This window comes from Dromaius novaehollandiae, chromosome 13 (assembly GCF_036370855.1).
Source record: "Dromaius novaehollandiae isolate bDroNov1 chromosome 13, bDroNov1.hap1, whole genome shotgun sequence".
Taxonomy (NCBI): Eukaryota; Metazoa; Chordata; class Aves; order Casuariiformes; family Dromaiidae; genus Dromaius; species Dromaius novaehollandiae.
The window spans coordinates 23,262,142-23,283,813 of NC_088110.1; the positions used below are offsets into that span (position 1 = coordinate 23,262,142).

A 21,672-nucleotide genomic window follows, 5' to 3' on the forward strand; every position below is an offset into this window, starting at 1 on the left:
AGGCAGTGGTGCAAGCTTCTAGCAGCAGTTGCTATGGGACAGCTCTGGTAACAAATTTTACTGAAGTGGCAGAAGTGAAGTGACAGTAATCAGCAGTCCGTCTAAATTAAGTTTTTCAAGTCTAAAAGGACCCTTGTATGTGAATTATATGGGTCAGCACAACTGAAGTGGTGGACTCGGTTTTAAATAGCACTCTACTTTGGACTGTCTTGGCAGTTTGGCAAATTCTGGCTGGAAAAAAGGGCCCTTAGGAACTGTTATTAAAACTACCTCAAATACCAGAATTTGCGGTTGCTGCTTTGCGGAATCCCTGCTCCTGTTTTGGGTCTCTGAGCTCTGATCTCTACACGTTGCCCGAGGGGGTCCTGGCACAGCTCTCCTCTGTCTGGGAGCCCCCAGTCCCCCTTTTCAAGGGTGGACCCATTCCAGCACCTACCTGCTGGCTCGGGCTGCCCCCCCCTTAAAATGCAGCGTGGATGGAGCGAGGAAGGTGCTTCAGAGAGCTCAACACCGTTCCCCCACCGTCAGGTGAAAGCTGTCAGCTCCCTTCTCCGCGTTCACAGGTAACGCAATGACAGATTAGATAGCAGTTCGGCCTAATTGGCAGATTATTTTTTCTCCCCGTGAAGTTCACTGGGAGGTCAGTGCACTTGAGGGGCTTTTTTTGTTGCTGTGGTGGTGATTTTTCTGGTTCAGTCTGTTTTTCCTCCTGGGTTGTAACTCCTCTGGTAGCCGAAGAGTGGATTCACCTGCCTTACCTTAGGCATCGAAAGCTCAGACACTTAAGCCTGCGCTAATCACCCTCGACTCCCTTAATAGCAACAGAAAGGCAGTCGGCACATCCTCAGACAGGTGTCGAAGGGGAATTGCCTCACCAGCCTGCCGAGGACGTGGCTTTACGCCTGCAAGTCTTTGTGCCTGGCAGCTCTCGTGTATCCCCATGCCCGGCAGCTCTCGTGTATCCCCATGCCCTGCTCACGACCGGCAGCTGAGCACCTTCTGCCTCACCCATTTGAAGATGTTTAGCTGCCGCTTGCAGGAGCTGGGAACCTCTAAGGGTTCGAGTCCTTCAAAGGTCTAAGGCCAGCTTGCTTAGGTGCGCTAGAAACGAGACTTGAATGACCAACTGCTTTCCCCTGGGGTCCTAAAGGAGTGATGTTCTTGGAGAAATATGCGGTCTAGTTACAGGCTGTGCTTCTATGACACCTGGGTTCCTTCCTCCGCAACAACTTGCTGTGTGATATGGGATAAACCTGTTACCTGCGACTCAGCCCATTTTGGATTGGAAGATCTGAAAGGAAATGTAGCGGGAAAGCCGTGTACTCTAGCTTTCATGTATTTGCCTTTATAGGAAGAAAGTGTGCCGTTCTTTGGAGGCAGAGGCCAAAGGTTGTTATACACTCCAGCACCTTTCGAAAAGAGACCTTGGCGTAACCAGAGTCACAGAATAGCTGGGGTTGGAAGGGACCCTCTGGAGTTGGCCTAGTCCAACCCTCAGCCAGAGCAGGTTGCCCAGGACCACGTCCAGTCGGGTTTTGAATATCTCCAAGGATGGAGACTCCACCACCTTTCTGGGCAACCTGTTCCCGTGTTTGACCACCCTCACGGTAAAGTGGTTTTGTGTGTTCAACTGGGATTTCCTGTGTTTCAGTTTGTGCCCACTGCCTCTCCTCCAGTCCCTGGGCACTGCTGAGAGGAGTCTGGCCCTGTCTTGTTTACATCCTCTCATCAGATATTTATACACACTGATAAAATCCCCCTGAGCCTTCTCTTCTCCAGACTAAATAATCCCAGCTTTCTCAGTCTCTTCCTGCATGAGAGATGCTCCAGGCCCTTAATCATCTTTGCAGCCCTTCGTCGGACATGCTCCAGCAGGTCCATGTCTCTCTTGCGCTGGGGATCCCACACCTGGACCCAGCAGGGCAGATGTGGCCTAATCCGTGGTGAGCAGAGGGGAAGGATCGCCCCCCTCGACCTGCTGGCAATGCTCTGCCCGGTGCACCCCAGGATGCCTTTGGCCTCCTTGCCACGATGGCGCATTGTCCAGAAACGGCGCGGAGCAGCCAGCCTGCTTGCAAACGGCCAGGCGCCGGCCTCAATGTGCAGGAGCCCTGCTGCAAGGCGTTCCGGCACGCGCGGAGCTCCCCATCCCTCCGCATCGCTGCAGGAAGCCGGGAGCAGCTGTTGCGTTGCTGCCGGTCACGATCTGGCCGTGAGCGCGTGATTGACTGTGCTGGCGTTCAGCACGGCGACACCTGCGAGCAGCGGCTGCTCGGGGCGCACGGCGCGATCCGGCCGCACGAGCGCGCGGGGAAGAGTGAGCGGGCGCAGGGGACCCGCGGCCCTGGCAGGGCTGCACACAGCCGCCGAGGGGGTGCTCAGCATTATGGTGGGGAGCGAGCCAGCACCTGCGTGGCCCCCCACGGTTCCTGCACGCCTGTCATCCCTCACCCACAAACAAGCTCCTCTGGCGCTGGTGAAAATACACGCTGGTGCCTCTCCCGCTTAACAAGGTGGTTTAATTGCGGTGCATCAAGATGATAAGCAGTAAGTTGTATCTTGGCAGCGCTGCGCTAAAGCAATGTGAAAACACACCTGCATTTTGCTGGCTAGGGTCGGTTCTTCCACCTATGAATTTGTCTGGGGGGCTTAGAGGGATTTTATGTATTTGCCCAGCAGTTTTCTGTGCCTGACAGCCCTAACAAGCCTGACCTTATCAGATGTGCGCAGTGTCTCTGGCTCATCCGCGGCACGGCTCGCAATGCCCATCGTGTGCACGGTGCAGAGCATCCATGCGATCAAGGCAGGTTTGGAAAGCATCTGGCTGTTGGGCTTATGCGCTGCAGTTGATCTGCTTGTGCATGATGCATCTGGCCCATCCCTGGTGCCAGCTCTGTTATCCGTACGCTGAACGAACACACATAACGCTAGGAAATCCTGTGCCCTGCGCTGCTGCACTGGTGATGGGGTTTGCACAAAATCAGGAATGCTGGCTGGACCCGCCCGTGACATGTCCCTCTGCAGCGAGGTTGTCTGCATGGGGTGTTCTCTGGCACCCAGACACGACGGTTGGATATGAAGGATTTTTGGCTTAGAAATAATGCTTTAACTGTCAGTAGACCATCTCACACCCACTCTATTCCCCCCTGCTCCCTCTCCAGTCTTATCCCCTCTTCCCTAAAGAAAACCATCCCCCAAACAAAGAGGGTTGTTATGTCTCATTGTCTTCTCTGGCAGTTGGAAATAGAAGTTTTTCCCATCTATCTTTTTGGCATCTGTTCACACTCTCCAGAACCCTGTTGGTTTTGTACTGATTCTCGCTCTGAGAGTGACTGCAGGACCATGGGAAAGACTTTATAGCTCCTCGGTGATGGGGTAGCGATAGGCAGACTGATTAATGGCATCGCTACCCTCCGGATCCCGGGCCGAGCACGTCCTCGGTGAAGCCCGTTGGGTGACATCGGGCCGTGCCGTGCGAGGGTCCAACCCTGGCCTTCGGGAGCCTGGGGAGGAGCGGGGAGGGAAGCCAAGGGTTTTTACTTCTCATTGTATTTTTCGCACGCAGAAGTTCTACTTTGGCATAGTTCAAAACTACCCCACTCTTTGCAGCCTTTCTTTCAAGCCAAAAGTCCTTTCCTTAAGCTAAGAGTTCCCTTGAGGATGGTGCGACTCTTGCACAAAGCGGAGAGCACGACGCGAGATGCATGGGCTGCCATGTCTCGCTCTTGGCCAATGGCATCTGCAGGGCTGCAAAACGGTGTCATTCATCCTCGTGAAAGCCTTGACAAAACGTGTGTTTCTACTTGACTCTGCCCATTCACTGTTTAGATTATTACCAATCCGGTACATTTTTTAAAGCAAATGAGGTTTCAGAACGCCTGTTGATAAGATCTTTCTTGCCCTCAGTGGGATCATTAATTCAATATGCTGAAATACCATTTTAATTAGTTTGCACAGTGATCCCAAGAGCAATGAAATAATGCTCTTTATTGTGTGAGTATGTAGTGTGCTGTGCGTAATCCTATTCTTTATCTCTTGTCTTCTGTTCTGTCTCACTGGCAAATATTAGTGCATCCTGTCTCCCAGTCATATCGTTGCGCGAGCATGCCAGCAGTCTTAAGTTAAATACTCAATGTTACATTAAAACAACATTGTAGTTGTTACTTGACTGCCAGAAAAATCAGAGTTACAGGCTGCCTTTAATTGCTTATGTTGTAGCCAGGTATTGTGACGCCCTCCAAGCTGTGTGTGCAATGTCACTTATCCCTAAGCCCCAATCTGCCTTCTCTCTGCTCTGCCACTTGTTGCTGTGACATAGCAGGACCTGACGTTGCCCAAAGAGGCCAGAGGCTGGTTAAAAGCGCTTGGTCAATGGCAGACTCTGCTCCCAGGAGCGCCGGGAGGGCCTGCAACTCCTGTCCCCTTGCACCAGGACCTCCAGCCCCAGGAAGACGGGATGGGGCTGGATTTAGGGACTCACCTGAGGTCACCCAGGTGCTCTGCCGTGAACACAAAGTCTTTGCTGTGTAGGGTGGGATCAGAGAGTTGCTCTGGTTTGATTTCAGGTGGTTTAGCTGTGGCCCCGTGAGCTCGCTGCAATGTTGGGGTGCCACGTGTCCGTAAGATTGCAGGTACCTGCTGATCCGCTCTGACCAGTTTGGACCTGTACGGAGAGTCTGTACTCAACCAGTGAGACTAAACGGACTTGGCCAAAAGGAGCTCCTGTTGCATAGGCAGGCAATAAAGCGTGGATTATCATGGTGGGGTGATGGTCTTCAATGTAGGCGGTACCAGATTGTGAAGTGCGGATGCTGTCCTGTTAGCAGTCATGTCAGTGCTCTTGTATCCGCTGTGGTATGTTCGGTGTGGAGCTTCGTGTAGTCCCGTCTCTCTCGTTGCCTAGAGCTGCTGGTGGCTGCGCTTCCCTCCAGCAGCAGAGAGGAGGAGGAATTGGAGCTGGATCACTTTCCTCTTTCCCATGCTCCATCCACCTTTGTTCCTCCGTCTTCCTGCAGAGCACCAGGGCTGAGCGGCTGCAGACACTGGTGCTGGGTTGGCGGTTATCCAGCGCGGTGACATGAGGAAGAGGAGGTCCCTGTGCCCGTTGGGGCAAACTGCTGCAGCGGGGGAGCTGCCCAGGAGCCACAAAGACACAGAGCAGCCAGAGAGTCGGGGCTTAGCAAGGGAAGGGGCACTCGCCCTCACCCTGATTTGTATGCCGTGAACTCTGCTCCTTGTCCAAAATGTCCCATGTCAATGCTTGCATCCCAAGACAGACAAGCGACAAAAAGGATGCTGGCAGGGTGGTGTCTGAGAGATCGCTCCCCTCTCCTTTCTGCCAGCCAAAGCTCTGCTAGCTGCTGCAGAGGTTGGGTAAGTGGCTGCTGCCTGCAGCATCGCCTCCCAGCACTCACCACCCACCCTGCACGCCGCTGCTCTGTCCCGCACCATGAGCTAACCCAGACGCTTTGCCAGTGCTGACGTAGGCACCAAGCACGCCGGCAGCTCAGCTGGCACATCCAGAGGTTGCCACGACCTTCAGCCAGGGCCAGGGCCAGACTCTGTGGCCTGTGAGGGGCAGGGACAGAAAGGGATGGTCTGAGGACAAGCCGTCCCAGCTGCAGCTTTCCCGTGGAGGAGATCAGTGATGGAGGGGGCGAACCAGGAGGTGTCTGTGGTTGCAGAGAGGACCTGTCGCTGTACTGCTCGAGTTTCTCCCCAAGAGCGGGTCTCATTTTGGATTCCCCGGTGGACGTGGCGTATTTCACGGGTGATGCCTTGTTACCTTTACTCCTCCTAATCCGCTCCGTGCTGATGAATTAGGATGTGAGTCGTTAGGGGAATTAGTGCAGCATGTTGTCCCGCGCTGATGTTACCGAAGGAATGCACAAAGCTCTGAGGGTAACTGCAGACGGACATAAATCACCCTCGCTGCTCGTTTGCAGTTCTGCAGAAGCAGAGGGATTTTTGTTGCTAATGTCCTTGGTATGCATCTCTTAAAAGGTTATGTCATTTAATGGATGTCGCAGAGCTGTGGTGAAACTGCTCCGTCAGATTGCATCCCACTACGCTGAGCTCTGTGTTTAAAGCTGCTTTTATTCTGATTTAGCTATAGTACTGTTCTCTCATCTCTTTGGCACATTCCCTGGGCACAAACCCACTGTCTCGTGTACCTTCACATGGCCCAGCTGCTGCAGACCTGCACGTCCAGGGCTAAACCCCTCAGAGCCTTCAGCAGCTGAAGCAAATCCTTTGCTAGTGGTGAAAATTGTGGGGATTTTGCAATTCACCTCTTCAAGGAAACATGACAGATAAAGCAAACAGAGATCCAGACTTTGCAAAGCTTCCAAAGAAACCCAGGCATTTTACTTTAGCTAACCCAAGAAACACACAGATCTAGACAAAATAATAAATGCCCAAGTATGTTTTCCTGCCCTTTTTATTTAATGGCTCTCGAGAGTTCTTTGAACGTAAGTCCAAGTCCTTTAAATAATCCCAGATCCTTCCTCTTCCTGCTTTCGTGCACCTGAGCTCTCCTCTAGCGCACAGAGCACTTCTCGCTTCTGTATCCGGTTTCTAAAAATGACCAGCGAGAGATCTTCTCTTTGGTAACGTTCCCACCCTTTGCAGAGGATTCTTGTTCAGCACTGCCATGTGATCCAAGTCTCTCACCAAGTCTGTTGCTTAGTTATTTCAGTGCTGGAATTCAGATTTGAAAACTGGGTTGCCTGCACATTACCTGTGTTTCTGGCTGCTGAGCATCCATGGGAACTGAGGATCATCGATGGAAAAAAACAATGGGAAAACCAGATAAGCTCCACATTCAAAGTTAAGCTTTCAGTCATAAAATATAGCCGTAAAATATTGTCAGCTACCAAACAGAATTCACAGGCAGTGTATGGAAGGAGAAAAAAGCTCGTGGGGCTGAGTTGCCTCCCAGGGAGGAGGAAGAGGAAGGACCAGAAGGCAGATGGTGTGAGAGATATGCAGTGCAGGGGACAGGCAGATCTCTGCCGGGACAGTTTGCAAGGTGCAGTGTATGTCAGCTGCAAAAACAGCCCCTGGGGCTGCCTGCGAGAGCCTGGCCTTGCAGGGGCACGTGCGGATCTGTGCCAGCACGAACGCCTTGGCCCAAATCCCACGGGCTTTCCTTGGCCCCGCTCCCACAGCTGTCCGTGGGAGGGCAGCAGGGCGAGAAGCGATGTGTGCTATGCCCAGAGCAAGGAGCCGTGGCTGGGCCTGGTTTGCTGACGGTAACCTGCACAGCGCGGAGGGTCCCCAGCAGCCCTCTGTGCCCTGTGGAGGCTCCAAGGCTTTGAGGTTTCATGCAGAGCCGAAGAAGGCATCAGCGTGCACCGCACGCGCCACCCGGGTTGTGTACGAGCTCCGGGACTGCCGGCCGGGTGGTGCGAAGGCCCGGGGAGCAGGGCCGCGGGTGCGAGCTGGCACGACGTGCGGGAGCTGCTGCGTTAGCCAGTTAGCGATGCCACTTCGGTGCATCGTGGTGGAGGCTCGCTCGAGCCGGATGACAAGGTTTAGCTGCAGGCAAGCCCTCGTACCAGCAATACGCCTTGCATTAGGACTGAAATGTTTGTTAGTTGTTTTCTTCCGCCCTCAAACCCATGCAGATGGTTTTGCTTTCTGTTGCCGTCGCGTGGAGATGGTGCACGTGCCCGTCGACAAGGCTCGGGTGCACATGGGCACCTCGGGTACCGAGCAGTCGGGCCCAGGCAGCACTTGTGCCCGCAGGAGCAGGACCAGAGATCTCCATATCTGTGTCTCTGCAGGGAGTGGAGAGAAGGCAGGTGGGAAAAGAAACGCGTCCAGCCTTTGGTCGACTGGATCTGGAGTGACCTAAAGGCCAGGGCTCCTCCACAAATGTCATCTCCTCCCGCTGCTGCACTGGAAGAGGGATTTGTCTAGGCAGGTCCTGTCTCAGATTCCCCAAGGGTACCGTTGCTCACTGTGATATGCTTGCAGATTGCCCTAAGACTTTAATTTTATTTTATTTTTTTCTGCTGCACGCAGGATGTGTATGGCTTTAATTTGCAAGTAGGGTAGGAAGAGACAGAGACTCAGGACATCCTTTTCTAATAATACCCGGTATCTTTTAAGGCATTACCTGAAATCTTGGGCAAACATGCATTTTATTACCTACTTGCAAAATGATTAGGGTTATTAGCCTTAATGTACGTTGTAAAAATGAATAGTGGAATTTAACCCAATTGTGGTAATATGGAACAGCAAAGAAATCCAGTTATGTAACAGGGCCTGTTGCTAACCAGAAGAAGGGAACCCTCAGAAATGTTTTTTTTCCAGTAGGATGGCTGCTTTCTAATTAAGTTTATTAAGTAATATCAAAAGCATATGGAAGTGGAAATGCCATTGGTTCATCATGAAGCGATTAAGTGTGTTAGAAAGTGAAAAGCACAGACAGTGATTTCTCATTGCTCGTGTTGAAAAGATAATATCTACCGGAGCTTATCTGCCCGGCTATCTAGCGCATGGCTCTTTAGCCAGCCCATTTGCTTGGCTTATACCTTCAAAGCCTGTTTGCTGTTATCATAGGGATTATTTTTCTGCTAAAATGAGAAGTAATCCCAATATTCCCTTTACGGAATCTGGGAAGTGATTAGGAATTTGCCCATGTGCATTGCATTTTTATCCTGTATTATCCTTTGCCGATCTTTCCTTTAAAGATTTTGCTGCTTGGACAAATCTGTCTGTTTTCAGCCAAATCCAGCTATAGGACCTGCCTATAAGAATGCTTCTTATTTTAAACCTCTTCCTCCTTTCTGCTTAATCAACTTTTGATGCTGCTTCTCATCACGAGCTTTAACTCTGGCCCCATTTCAATAAAGCACTTGAACAGTGCTTATCCTCAAGCGTGCGGCTAATTCCCGGGGCGGCCGCAGTGCCGCTCGCTGCCGCGGCGTCGGGCTCCTCCGGCCGGGAGCACACGGGCTGTGCCCAGCCCAGCCTAAATGAGCTGTTTCCATGCAGCTAATTTAAGAAGGAAGCAATTTGTGCCAGGAGAAGTGCAGGGAATTGCCTGCTGCCCTGTGATTAAGGGTGTTACTGAATGCAACCGGGGCAGCGACGGCACGCTTCTGCACTCGGGGGTCAGGGAGCCGCCTTCCTGCGCTGCGGCCGCTGCTGCTCGCGGCTCTTCACCTCCCTCCACCCCTGCTCACCTTCATCGTCATCGTCGCTTCGTTTATTTGTCGTCCATCCGATGTCCGTTGCACGGGGCAGGCGCTCGGGGGGCTTTTTCCAGCCTGCGCATCCTCCGCCTCACGCACGAGCGCTCGCTCGCGCCGGCAGCCCCGGCTCCGGGGAGGAACGCGGGCAGGGGAAGAAAGAGGTGCGCGGCCGACGCCTGCGAGGTGCTAAGAGCCTGCAAATCCCTGAATGCTGTTTCTGGACAAGCCGGCGATGCAGTTCGGAGGTGTAAAGGCCTGTGCGGCTCCCTACCCGCTGCTGCTTTGCGGTTTGCATGGGGACGGGGGCGGCTGCAGGGGCACCCGCACGTGCCCCGAGCTCCCTGCACCACCCAGCAAGTCGCCCAGGGTTGCATCCTGCCTGCAGGGTGGTTCAGACCCCAAACGGGGCAAAAAGTCAGAGTTTTGTTTGAACGTGCTTGGCGGTGGGTTTGCCGCTGCCGTCGGAGGGGCTGTGGCCCCGCGGCGCTGAGCTACGGAGCGGGACAGAGCAGCCGGCATCGCGGAGACGCCGCGTCCGAAATCGGCTCCCTCCTGCTCCTCGCCGTCCCGCCTGGCCGGGGAGGTTTCTCTCTGCTTCAGAAACGGCCCCGTGGCCTCGTCAGCCCCTCCAGAGCGCCCGGAGGCCGGGGAAGCCGGTGGAGGGACCAGGTCACCTGCTTGCACCGCGGCACGTATTTAGGGATAGGTGTGAGCGCAAGCATCTGCTTGCCGTCAGCTGTGTGCTTAACTGCGCTCCTGGGGCAGGGCTGAGGCCACAGATTTGGAGGCTGCTGAAGCTAAAAATCCGTTTTCTAACCTCTGACCTGGTTTGCCTGCCTTTCCTTCCCATTCCCGCGTTGCTTTTGTTCCAGGAAAACTTTTTAACTGAAGGCTCAGCCGGTGCTGAAGCAGCACGCGGGTCCCTGCCATGAGCACTTTTGTGCTCGTCTCTGCTTAAAAGCACAAAGACAGGGAATAAAATGCAAATCAGATGATGCAAGTGTATAACCTGCCCGGGGACGTCACCGCACAGACTATTTACTTTGGAGATGCCCCCTTCGCCATGGCAACGGAGCGCGGCAGGCACATGCCGTACGGAGCAGAGGGCCCTGCTAAAGTCATTGCCGGCGCCTGCGAGGTCCGGTTACAGCGGCTCGCTCGCGGCCGCGCGCGCCCGGGCGGCGGGAGGCTTTCCAGCGGCTCCTCCACGCTATACGTCTTTCCATAGGCAGCTCCTCCAGGTCCCGGCGCGCTTGCTGCGTTTTGTGTGATTGCACAATCCCAGGGCTGCTCTGCTGGTTAAGAGAAAGGAGGATTTTATTTTCCTCCCCTTTTGAACAAATTGTGGTAAATCGGGGGCTCGGAGCTGGCTGCGGCGCAGGTGCCTGCCCGTCCCTGACCCCCCGGCTGGCTGCGCGGGCAGAGGGCAGGAGGAGCGCGTCCAGGGACCGCGCAGGGCCGGGCAGCTCGCGGGGTGAAACAGGGGAAGGCACGAGCAACGCCTGCCGCCAGGGACATCCCTCGGCCGTGTCCCCTTGCAAGACATCCCCGGGGAGCCGCCCGGGAGATGCCATCGCCCGGCATCGCAGAGGCTCAGCATCGCCCTGGGAGAGGCGGGAGGTTGCCTGAAATCCGTCGCGGACACCCGGCAGCCCGTGAAAAATCAGCAATTTTTCCACCCTCCTGCTCGACGCATGTGGCCGCTCGCAGGAGCCCCCGCCGCCGTTTGCAACCTGCTGAGCCCACACGCTGCTGCAAGGGAGCAAAGTCTGGCCTGACACATCCCACAGAGCCCAGGCTTACAAAGGCTGGGCCCGAAGGGCTAAAACTCCCATTTCGCGGACTATGCTTTATATTACAGAGGCGATCGCTCTTGAGTCCTTTTTGCTTAAGTGAAAAAAGGCCTTTGGCTGTGGCCGAAGCGCTGTTACTCATTTAGCTAAGCAAAGCTTGGGACTGTTTGTGTGGATAGTATTTCTGTGGAAACACTGGTTTTAGTTAATCATTCCGTAATTCTGCTGGATTCTGTGTTTACGTGTTAGCCGGAGCCTCTTCCTGGGCATCGCTGACATCGTTTTGAAGTGTTGAAAAATCAACTTCTTTGCGGTCTGATATCCTGGGGCATTTTTTTCCTCCGTGAAGAAAATCCTCGTAAACCACCGCCTTCTTCAAGTGAAAGATGAGTGGAAAGGAGAACCCGGCCGGGTGCTGCGGGAAGCACAGGGATGCTGGGGAAGGGATGCTGCCCCGGCGCAGCAGCGAGCGTGCGTCCCTCCGCAAAGCTTAAGCCCCGAGTTTAGGGTTTTGCAGTAAAAGGGCTTTAGGAAGCCTAATCGGAAATAGAAATGTTTCCATTACTGCTTCGTTTCCATTAAAATAGTTTTTAAAAGCACATAGGCGGCTTAAGTAATGTAAACACGTCAGCTTTGTGCTGATGTGCCAGAACAAGGGGGTGAAAATGATTATTAGAGTAGGTCAACTATGGGAAAAATGCGGAGAAAACCCTTTTTTTACCCTTTTGGGCTGCTTCCTGCTTCGGGCCTCTGCTTCTGGTTTGTGGTGAAGCTTGCGTTTGGGGGGAGTTTTGACATTTTCTCCTCTCTCTCGCCCTTCCTTGCAGTAGCAGGGGGCTGGCAGCGGTTCCTGAGGAACCTCCGCACTTCCACGAGCTTTGCATATTTTGTTTTTCCACTATGTAACCTTTTAAAAATCCTTCTAACGTTAGAAATATTACAATGTTTCATATTTCCTTGGCCAATGAGTACCACTTCTGGAGTTAGAGCTGCTGCTCAAAAGCCGCAGAAGGACAAAACGAAATATAAAAAATTTCCTGACAGAAAGAGTGGAAAACCCCCCTCTCCTCCGTGTTCCTCATTCTGCCATATCCAGCAGCAAAAAAGCTGGGAGGAAGGCATGAAAAGCAAGGGTGACTCTAGATTTCGGTCCCAATGAAAGCACAGAATATTAAGGCAAACAGATACAAAAAATTACACGAGGTTTATGTGCGTTTCGAGAGAGCTCATTCTTCGCTGGTCTTCTTCCCAAGAAGGTCTGAAATCTAAAAAGTTGACCAAAAATAAACAAGCAAAGAAAATGGCTTACCTGGTTTTGCTGGTCAAGAAACAAAATGTCAAAGATGGGGAGTATAAATGGTGACAAATGCTATGCATTTTTAATTTCCTGCAATTTTATTATTATTACCTGTTATTGCCTGGAGAGATGAGCTGAACCGAGCACTTTATTCGGATATATGGTGGGGACGTTGGGATGGGGATGCGATTGCGTTTCTTTGCGGCGGGCTTCGGGCCTGTCTCGAGACATTAGTGAATTGTTTGCCTTAGTAGTAAAACGCATAGTCAGGCAGAGATGCTGCGGGTAGAGCATCTCCAGGAGGCAGGCTCCAAGGAAAGGGTGCCAAAAGCTTTGAGGACAAATAAAAGGGCTGTTTGGAAGAGCATTTTCCCCAGAAAGGGGGAGAGCAGCTCTCGTGGGAATTAGCATACACTTTCGTTAGTGTTTGTATGCATGTAAATAATTACCTCCATATGTGGCCCTGCTCTTTCTGCCTCCTCTTCTTCCTTCTCCTTCTCTTATTTACACGTCCTGGCCGAGATCAGCCCTCTCGCTGGCATTTCGTAACCCGTCTGCAGTCCCGTGGCCCGGCCGAGCTCCTCGCCGCCGCACTCCTGGCGTAAGCAGGCGGGACGTGCTCAGCGCTGCCCGTCCGTCGGCACGGCGCGGATGCCGGCGGGTTCTCCGCAGGGATTTGCTGTCTAATCGCACTCGCAGCCAGCTGGCACCTCCGGCACGCGGGCTAGGCAAGGAGCTCAAACAAGCCGGGAAGCCTTTGCACGGGAAGCCCGGCGACGTTGCTGGGAGGTAATTTCCCCCTTGTTATCTGAGGAAAATGCGACACCGGCTGATGCAACGCGCTGCTGCCGGCTGCGTGGGGAGATGCAGACCGGACAAGGACGGTACCCGGAGCCCACCCCTCCTTGCTGATGTCCCTACAAGCACCTACCTGCGATGCTTTCGCTCGGTGCACAGATGGTCCGTGGCTTTGACACGCACGATGGCTTAGAAGGACGTTCGCTTCCATCCAGACATCCGAGCATCCGCAAAACCCGGCACAGGGAGCGCTTGCGGGGCACCGGTGTGGGGCTGCGCGGGGCGGCGTGGCTCCTCCTCGTCCTCCGGGGCCGAGGGCTCCTCGCGTCCTGCTCTTCGCGGCTGCTTTTCCTGACTCCCATCTTGTGGCCTCAGTTCTGCTGCTTTAAAGTGAGTCATAGTCAAGGAGCGCTTTGCGAGGCTTTCTAGGACAGCAATGTTTTTCTCCTTGCTTTGCTTAAACAGAGATACGAGTGAACGTGAGGATCACTGAAAAGCTACCCGTTCCCTTGCAGCTCTGTCTTGGCTAAAAATGCCAGCGTGGTTTCTGTATTGGGAACGGATGATCCTTTACAAGCGGCTCCACCGCTCGCTCCGACACCTCGTAAATGGACCAGCCGCCTCCGCAGGCTGCTCGCGAGATGCTGGAGCTGCCAGCTGCCATCAGGCCGCCGCGCCGAGCCGGGGCCCTGGGTGCTCGCTGCCCTCGCGCCGAGGGGCTCCTCGGTACGTCGGGGCGTTCTGCACGTGCAGCGGCATTGCTTTGCACGGTGGTTTAATTAGTTTCCAAAACGTTTTGTATACAGAAAGTGCCGAGGGCCAGATCTGCTCTTAATTACCTTGTTTTGATTTTCCCGAAGCTAATTTAGGCTGTGCCTTGCAGAGCTGGAGAAAACTGGCACTCTGTACGACTGCTGCTTGTTGCGGATATCTAAGGGCGCATGGACGTTTTTGCACGTGTGCGCACCACCAGTGCACACGCTGTCTGCACGTTTTCCTCGAGCAGTCCTGGTCGAGCCATGCTCTCCTCTTATTCTTCTCTAAGATCTTGAGCTGGGTCCTTACAGCACTTTGTTGCTTTTCTCTTCCGATTCCCCAGTAGTTTCCAGTAGTGGCTCCTCTTGAAGTTCGGTGGCGATACAATGAATGGAAAAAAGAAACGTAAGCTCAGGAACAGGAACTGCAACAGTGCTTTGCTCAGAAAAGTCTTGATCTGGTTTTATTTCTACTACTTTCTGAATTCTCAGCTAGTCAAGTCCGTTCTGTTCCTCCCCAGTCTGTGTGTCTATGTGTGCGCTGACCCCATGCAGGTGCTTTTAAGAGATAAGCTGGCCCTTTTGGCGAGTGGAAAGTGGGTCAGTGTAGCAGGGCTCCCCCCTTCCCCCAGCTCCTGTAAGAGTTTTCCGGACTAGTCACGTCGATCCTTCTGAAATTCCCTTCTTGGCAACTTTGTGGGCGTGAGTGCTTGTAAAAAGCCTTCGCGTTTTGGCATGGAACGGATATGCCGTAGTTGATTGAAAATGCTCTTTCAGGATAAATGCGGTGATCTCAACTTGGGACCTGATTTTAGTTTCATTGCTCTTCTTCTGCTAGAATTTCATTAGCGCCAGGGGTCCGGAGATCTGTCCGGGCCGGTTCTCGCGTGACCCTTGCTTTCTCCCTGGCGTAGACCGGAGGAGCTTAGCTCAAGGCCATGACTCACTCGAAGGAGACCAGTCTGTGGGAAGCTATCCAGAATTGCCAGAAAGATTTCAAATAATGGAGAATCCACCAGGCATCTTGTTTTTGCTTCGTGGTAGCCAGTAACACCCTTGCCGTGTTGCTGGGAGAGGTGGAGTTTCCGAAGTCCTGCTTCCTCGCTGCTCCAGCTCTCTTATGTAATGCATGCATTCGCGTTCCTGCGAGAATTCCTTGCAGGCTGTTTCTGGGGGTGGGGTAGGGTGGAATTTGGTTTTGGGAAGCTGTTCAAAGTGTCTTTCAGGACAGAAGATGACAAGGCCAATGATGCAGAATGCACATACTTGTGCTCTTTCCTAGAAAGAGAGAAAGAAATCCAAGTCCTCTCTCACGAAAGTCAAATGCTCCTGCACGGGGCCGGACAGCAGCGAGGCTTTGCACAACAGCACTCGTTAAATGACATGCAGCTGTACGTGAGAGTCCGCTGAAACCAGCGAGCTCTTTGGAAGCAGGCAGGGCTGCAAGCGCTGGCGATTTGGGGAAAAGCTGCGTTTCTCGCCGCGGGGCTGCAGGCCGTCGCTGACCTCCGCGCGGCTTCGAGCGGTAGGTGCAGCACGTCCCCCGCGGCCGCGACGGGCGGGCGGCAAGGCCGGGGTGCAGCCGTCCTGGCCACGGCACCGTGCCACGACCCCCTTCCCCTTCCCACCTTGGGGGGGGTCCGGGGCTCCGTACCCCAAATTCCTGCCGCTCCAAGCCGGGACGGCCGGGACGGCCGCGGCTGCAGGAGAGGCCTCCGTGCCGCGCCGGGGCCGTGCCTGGGCAAGAGCCGGCTTGCAGAGGGGCTTGCAGGGGTGGGAGCCGGCAGAAGGGGCAGGTATCAAACTGCAGGCACACAAAGAAGCCATTTTAAGGTTGCCCAGGAAACAGCAAATCTGGAATTTCCTAGCTTCGGCGTGTTTGCTTTTGCAACCGTAATGTTCTTTTAATAACGTTGGCGGTGTATTCATGTGTGTCCGGGTAGTCAATAGTTTATAAAGTAGCGTCGATCTCTGGAGCCGTGGGACTGTCGGGGGGTGGAAAGCCCTGTATAAATGCACGCGGTTATTTAGCATTTGCTGTTTTCGGGTTTTTCACAGAGAAACCCAGAAGTCACAGGATTGAGCCTATAAGCATTTTAAATGAGCCGTTTATGGGTAGAAATCCTGCCTCCTGAGGCTACAGTTGCTTTTTAAAGAGGATCATTTGGGAGATCAGTGTGGCCTTAAAAGGAGAAAACAAGAATCTGGTTGGACTTGCTCTTGATCCCCTCAAATCGAGTCGGATAAAGGCAGCTCCGATGCTCCTGTGGCCGCAGCAGCGGGCAATGGGGCTGGTGGCATAAACTGCTCAAAATGGCCCAAAACCTGCGTCCGCAGCAAACGTGTCCGTCTGCAAGGCTGCCTGCGGCTGCGGCACGCGCTGCAGCCGGTGCGCGTTGGGCTCTGCCGCTCGCCCGCGCGTGCCTGTTCTGTCCTTTCTCTGTTTTTTATTGCGAGCCACCATGATTTGCACGTTAATGTAATATCATGATGATAATCTGGCAGCGGCGAGGCTGGATGCAGCGTAGGAAAGTTCCTGCGTCTCCGGTTTCCATTATTCTTGGAAGGGAGGGCAGCGCGCGAGGCGGCGGCCGAGGCACGGCGGGCTCGAGCCCGGCCCGCGGCCCCCACGCCGGTCGGAGCAGCCGGCAGCGGGGAGGGGATCGCCGACTCCTGGAGCCCCTTGGCCGGAGGCAGGAGCTGCGGCGGGTGCTCGGGCCGGAGGAGGTGCTGGGTAGGGCTGCTCCGGGGGGTGTCAAGCCGCAGGGCAGGTACGGCCCGAGACTGGGCCAGGGTTTTCCCAGCAGAGGAACAGAATAGGAGAATTTGCAGAACAGCACCAAAAATGCCGCTTTTCCAGCCGTTTAACACAACCGTGAATCCTGTGGTGCTCGGTGGTATCCTCGACGCCCCAGCTGCCGGACTCAGGTGAGTCTGAGGTGCTCCGGGTCTCCTAGAAAGGAAGGGATGTAACTGGAAACCTGAAAACGTGATGCAAGAGCTTGCTGAGCGGATGCAGGCTGGAGCAGGAAAGAAAATAATCCAAATAGATTTTTTTTTTAAAGTCTAATTATTTTTAAGGCAGTATCACTTTTGCTTTTTAAATCTGACTCACGACTTCTGGGTGCTCGAGGTGGGAAGGCTGGAGGTGGTACAAGTATGCTCGACTCAAGGAAAGCCTGGCAGAATATGGGGCTTCAAAAACAGGGGGAAAAAAGAAAAAAAGAGCTAATCCCTTTATAGTTTCTGTAGCTTTTAATGATCTGCTGCCTCATGATCCGCCTCGCTCCTCCGTGTTGCCTCGGTGCATTGCAGAGCTGATTTGCCCCCGAGCAAAGAGCTGAGTTAAAATTCCTCCGCGACCCGGGGTTATCGGCTCCTCGCCGGGGTTCGGCATGTGTCGAGCTGCCGAAAACCCCGCGTGCCGCGACCGGTCGCGCGGCCTCGGGGCAGGGGGAAGCGGAGCAGGTGGGACTGGGAGCGACGGCCCGGCGGGCGATGCTGCGGTGCAAACGCGGTGCCGCGGGCCGCGCGGCGAAGGAGCGGTTTGGCAGCGGGCCGCCGATGACAGACGCCGACACGCTCCGCGCCGTCACCTGCCCCTCGGAGCGGTGCTGCTCCGGCACGGGGTGCGGGGTGGGCACGGTGCACCGCCTCCGCCGTGTTGCTATCCGGAAAAAATAAAGCGGATTGGGGCAGTGCCCTGCAATTCGGCTGCTGAAGACTAAGAAGCCGCTCCAAGGTCTCGGAGACGCGGCGAGATTTGCCGGGAATTGCCTGCGACACGCGGCTCCTAGCCGGGGAGGAGTGCTTGGGAGGGATGAGTCAATTAAAAGTGTCATAACCAGGACGTGACCTTGGCCCAGGTTTCCGTCGGGGAGCAGCGAGCCCGTCTCAGCCCGGTGTTCGTGCCCGGCCGGGGCCGGCATGGCCGGAGGTGCTCGCGTTCCTGCCCGGGGAGGGACCCCGGCACGCGGAGCCGGCAGCCCTCGCCCCTGCAGCCAGGCGACGGGGGCTTTCTTAAGGAAAAACAGCTTGTCTGGCCAAACTTAACATTTTCGTTTTCTTTCTGCAATTGGAAAAAAGCTGTATTTTTGTTAGAAATTGAATATTTTCTAACAGTTAGAAGAGTTTTCAAGCACTGACTCTTTCATTGTTATTGTTGCTGTTGTTTGCGTGTCAAGAAACACAGAAAATTCCAAGCAAAATCTTTAAAAAATATCACAGACATGGCTTTTTTTGGCCGGCTTTCTCCTGCAAGCTCTGTCTGGTCTGGCAGGAGCGCGGGGAGGATCTGTTCGAGCAGCGTTGGATGCAGGTGAGCGATGGAGGGAGGAGAAGACCTGAAAAGCCGGGATGCACTTGGAGGCGAGTCGCCTCCGGGGCTCTGGGGGAGCGGATGGAGCGGGGAAGGCGCTCGGAGGCACTGGCGGATGGGATGGAGTGAGGGAACGAAGGAAACACGGTGGAAAAGAGACCTGGTTGAAGGGATGCGACCCATGGGCCAAGGAGATCGGCAGCGCTGGAGCTCGCTGGCCGTCGGGAAGGCAACGAGAAGCAGTGGGATTTAGCAGCCGTGGGCTGGGAACGCCGCCCGGCCAGGGAGCACCGTCACAAATCGCCTGGTGCACCAAGACACCAGCTCTAGACGTGCTCTATTGCTGCCGCCTCCAAGGTTACGGAGCCGAGGAACGACCCCCTCCTCGCCACGGCCTTTGCAGGACGCGTTTCCTCCCGTTCTGCAAGATTCGTCTTTTCGCAGCTCGGGCCAGCGGCACAAAAAGCTGCGTTTTCGCCCCCGTCTCCCCACCCGCGTCGCTTCGGTTGCTTTGGAGGGCTCCCACAGTCGAAGGCTTGGAGATGGAGGTATACCAGCAGCGGGAAGCGGTCCCAGCGGCTGCGTGCCAAGCTCTGCAGAGCAGCCCAGCAGCTCGAACTCCTCTGCTCTGCTGGTGGAAATCACCCGTGCTGGCTGATAACCTGTGCGTGATTCACGCTCTGGTGAAACATGTGTTATAAGTATAGGTGTCAGCTCAAGTCCAGGCCTTAAAGCTATTCTAACGTGGTCCTTTTTTAATGCAATTTCCTTTGTTTTTCATGGTAGTATTCATAAAAAGCTGCCAGAAAAAGAGGAAGGCAAGGGCTAGCGCAAATGTTTGGTTTTGAAAGCGCTCGGAGGTGGCTCTTCTGCCAGGCCTGGTGCCTCGGGGTCTATGGGAGAGCGCGACGCGGTGCCGCGAGACGCGGGAACCTCTTTCAAAGTGTAAAGCCATTTTGAAATGGAAACATCTTTGGTTTCCTTTAAAAGGCCCAAGCACTAAAATAATTGAGGTCGATTTGGTTTGAATGAAACTTTGTGCTCAGCCTGAAACAGGTTTTTTCCCGCGGCTTTTCAGACCGTGCTGGGAGGACCTTCCTGGGTGGAAAGGGGGGGCCGCTCCGCAGGTATCCGCGTGAGCCACGGTGATGGGTTCGCCCTGAGGACCAAGGCAGGGCTCATTGCTCCCATTCGGGGGTGGAAGTTTTCCTCGTGATATGAGTCCATTTTCTAACTTTGGAAGAGGAAAACATATCCTGCCTTGAACTGGGTTGGAAATGAAGCTCTGGTTGCGTTTTAAAGCAACGAAACGTGGGTTTCTTTTCAAACCACTCACTCTTGCACAGAGGCTGTATCTTCTTGATAAAAGCAGTTGTTGCTCTGATGCAGGTTTGGTTAAGAAGGAGAGGAAAGGGGATCGCGACCACTTCGCTGGGCAGGCAGTAATGTGACTGTTGGTATTTGCAAGCTCCCTGCAGCTACAAAAGAAGTTGTTGCTGTATTGCTCTTCCCTCCCCTACTGCAAGTCGTGGAAAAATCTGTCCAGCACAGTGAAAAACAAAATATACAGCTTTGGCAAGCATTTCCCCATCAAGGACCAGTGAGCTTGCTCCAGTCAACCTTCATCAGCAACCCGACAATAACAAGCTACTGTCTTCAGTGGCGGAGGAAACCGAGCATTGGTGAGGGAGGGGAAAAGAGATCTTGCCAGCTGCCAAAGGGTGATGAAAATCTGATGAAAATTGCTGTGTACCTGATGAAAAACATGACACCCAGGGTGCTGGGGCAGGTGACCTGGTCTGGCTACCCGTCTGTTAAACCCCTTTCCTCGCTTGCCTTCCTAGCATGGCGTTTGGAGAAGCTGGGGCAGCAGCAGCATTGGAGAGGGGCTGAGTCTGTCTCTTCTTGCAGCTTGTTTGCTTTCCCTGGAGCGGAGCGCGGTGTCCTCACTCGCGAAGCACTTTGGGAGCGTTTCCCCTCACGTCCCTTGCCTCCACGGCTGCTGTTTATGGCATCTGCATTTTTCTGGGTGACCTCTGCACTGTCTCTGAGGCCTCTGCTCCTTCCCTCTTGCTTCTCCGCTTGGCAGAAACGGTGTCAACAAAGTCTGACTTCCAAGAATGCAGATTGAGGGTTTTCTGCCCAGTTTTGGGGGCCATTTCTCCCCCCTGCTGTCCTGAATTACTGAATGTATGGATCTAGCCTTTGATGCTGACAGTTTTTCTGGCTCGTGACTGCGTTATGGTTGGAGACACATGCTGATTATCTAGCATTTCTCAGGGAGGGCTGTTTTTGAAACGCAGTGTGACCGCCCGGGAGACCCCCGGCCCTGCGCATCACGCTGATGTGAGTCGGGGGTCACCGGCAGTCGGCAGTCCCTGGCTGGCGGCTCTTTCACATGTGCTGAGAAGCGAGCGGCTGCCAGAAGTGCCCCTGCTGCAGCATCTCCCGCGGGAGACGGGAGGGCGGCGAGCGGAAGCGTGCTCACCGGCAGGGACCGGAGGCTCACGCGTCCCCGGTCCGCGCGGGCTTCTGGAGCACCTGGGCGCCCGACACGGGTCCCGGAGATGGTGGGAGCATGGAGCGTGACGCTTGAACCCTCCCTTCTCAAGCTGCACCGCGTTGCTGGAGGAGCGCGTCTCTGCTCAGACGCGTATTTGGACTTTCGGTGCATTCGTGCGGGGCTTTTGGTGGAGGCAGAGCTCAGCGTCTCGGTGACGTGCCTCTTGTCCATCGCCCAGGCTCTGCCTGCTCGTGTATAAATGCCTGCGGCCTCTGTAGGCATATCAGGTGTCTCAGGCAACAGGGAGGCAGGATTTTGTCACGAGAATTAATGACAGGATCACATAGGATGGTCTTGCCCTCACCCAAAACGCATGAGGAATGGACGAGGGATGGAGGAAGCAGAGCCAGACTTTCTGGGTTTTGCACTGTCATTCGGAGCACTGCTGGAGGATGGCAGATGCCCTTGCTCTGAAATGACAGCATTCGTTGGTGGGGTCAAGAGGATGAGAAGTAGGACAAACTTTCTAAAACAGGGTGGAGAGAAAAAGCTCTGGGGATGGCGGCAAGGCTGGGATTCTCCAAACAGCTGGGAGTCAGCGAGCTCTTACACATGCCTTGTTATTCCTGTTGGGTAAGGTCCAACTCTTTGTTCAAATTTAATTTCTGGCCTTAGAACATAATTGTCAAAATTCTTTTGTCTGGCCGAAGCCTCTTCAATACCATCCCAAAGCATCTCCCCACAACACAGAGGCCGCTAAATGCCTGCTCCTCACTATGGAAACCATGTGTACAGTGGCTGTTGGATTGCTAGGAAGCCTTTTGCTTCCATGTTTCTTCTCCTTCAGCTTTTCATCACTGTTCTGCCTTTGGTGTAGGCTGGAGCCGGTCCACGGGATCTTGCTAGTCTCTTGTTTTGGGGACGTTATAAGCAGGTTTCAAGGGAGCTGCCTGTTTCCTTTGCCGATCGTAACTTCCCCTTTCCACAGACTCCAGAGCCTGGGAA

At 54.3% G+C, this 21,672-nt stretch overlaps 1 protein-coding gene across 4 annotated transcripts in view; it reads left to right on the top strand.

Annotated features, from left to right (window-relative positions):
- ZNF469 (zinc finger protein 469) overlaps window positions 1-21,672 on the top strand; it is a 250,646-nt gene that overhangs the window by 164,352 nt on the left and 64,622 nt on the right. For 2 of the 4 annotated variants that reach the window (XM_064519795.1, XM_064519797.1), the window contains exon 1: window positions 15,194-15,371. The exons of the other annotated variants lie outside the window; for them this stretch is intronic. The gene's annotated coding sequence lies outside the window, so the exon portion shown is untranslated. Of the gene's footprint in view, window positions 1-15,193; window positions 15,372-21,672 lie in introns of those variants that run through there. 4 annotated transcript variants of the gene reach the window in all.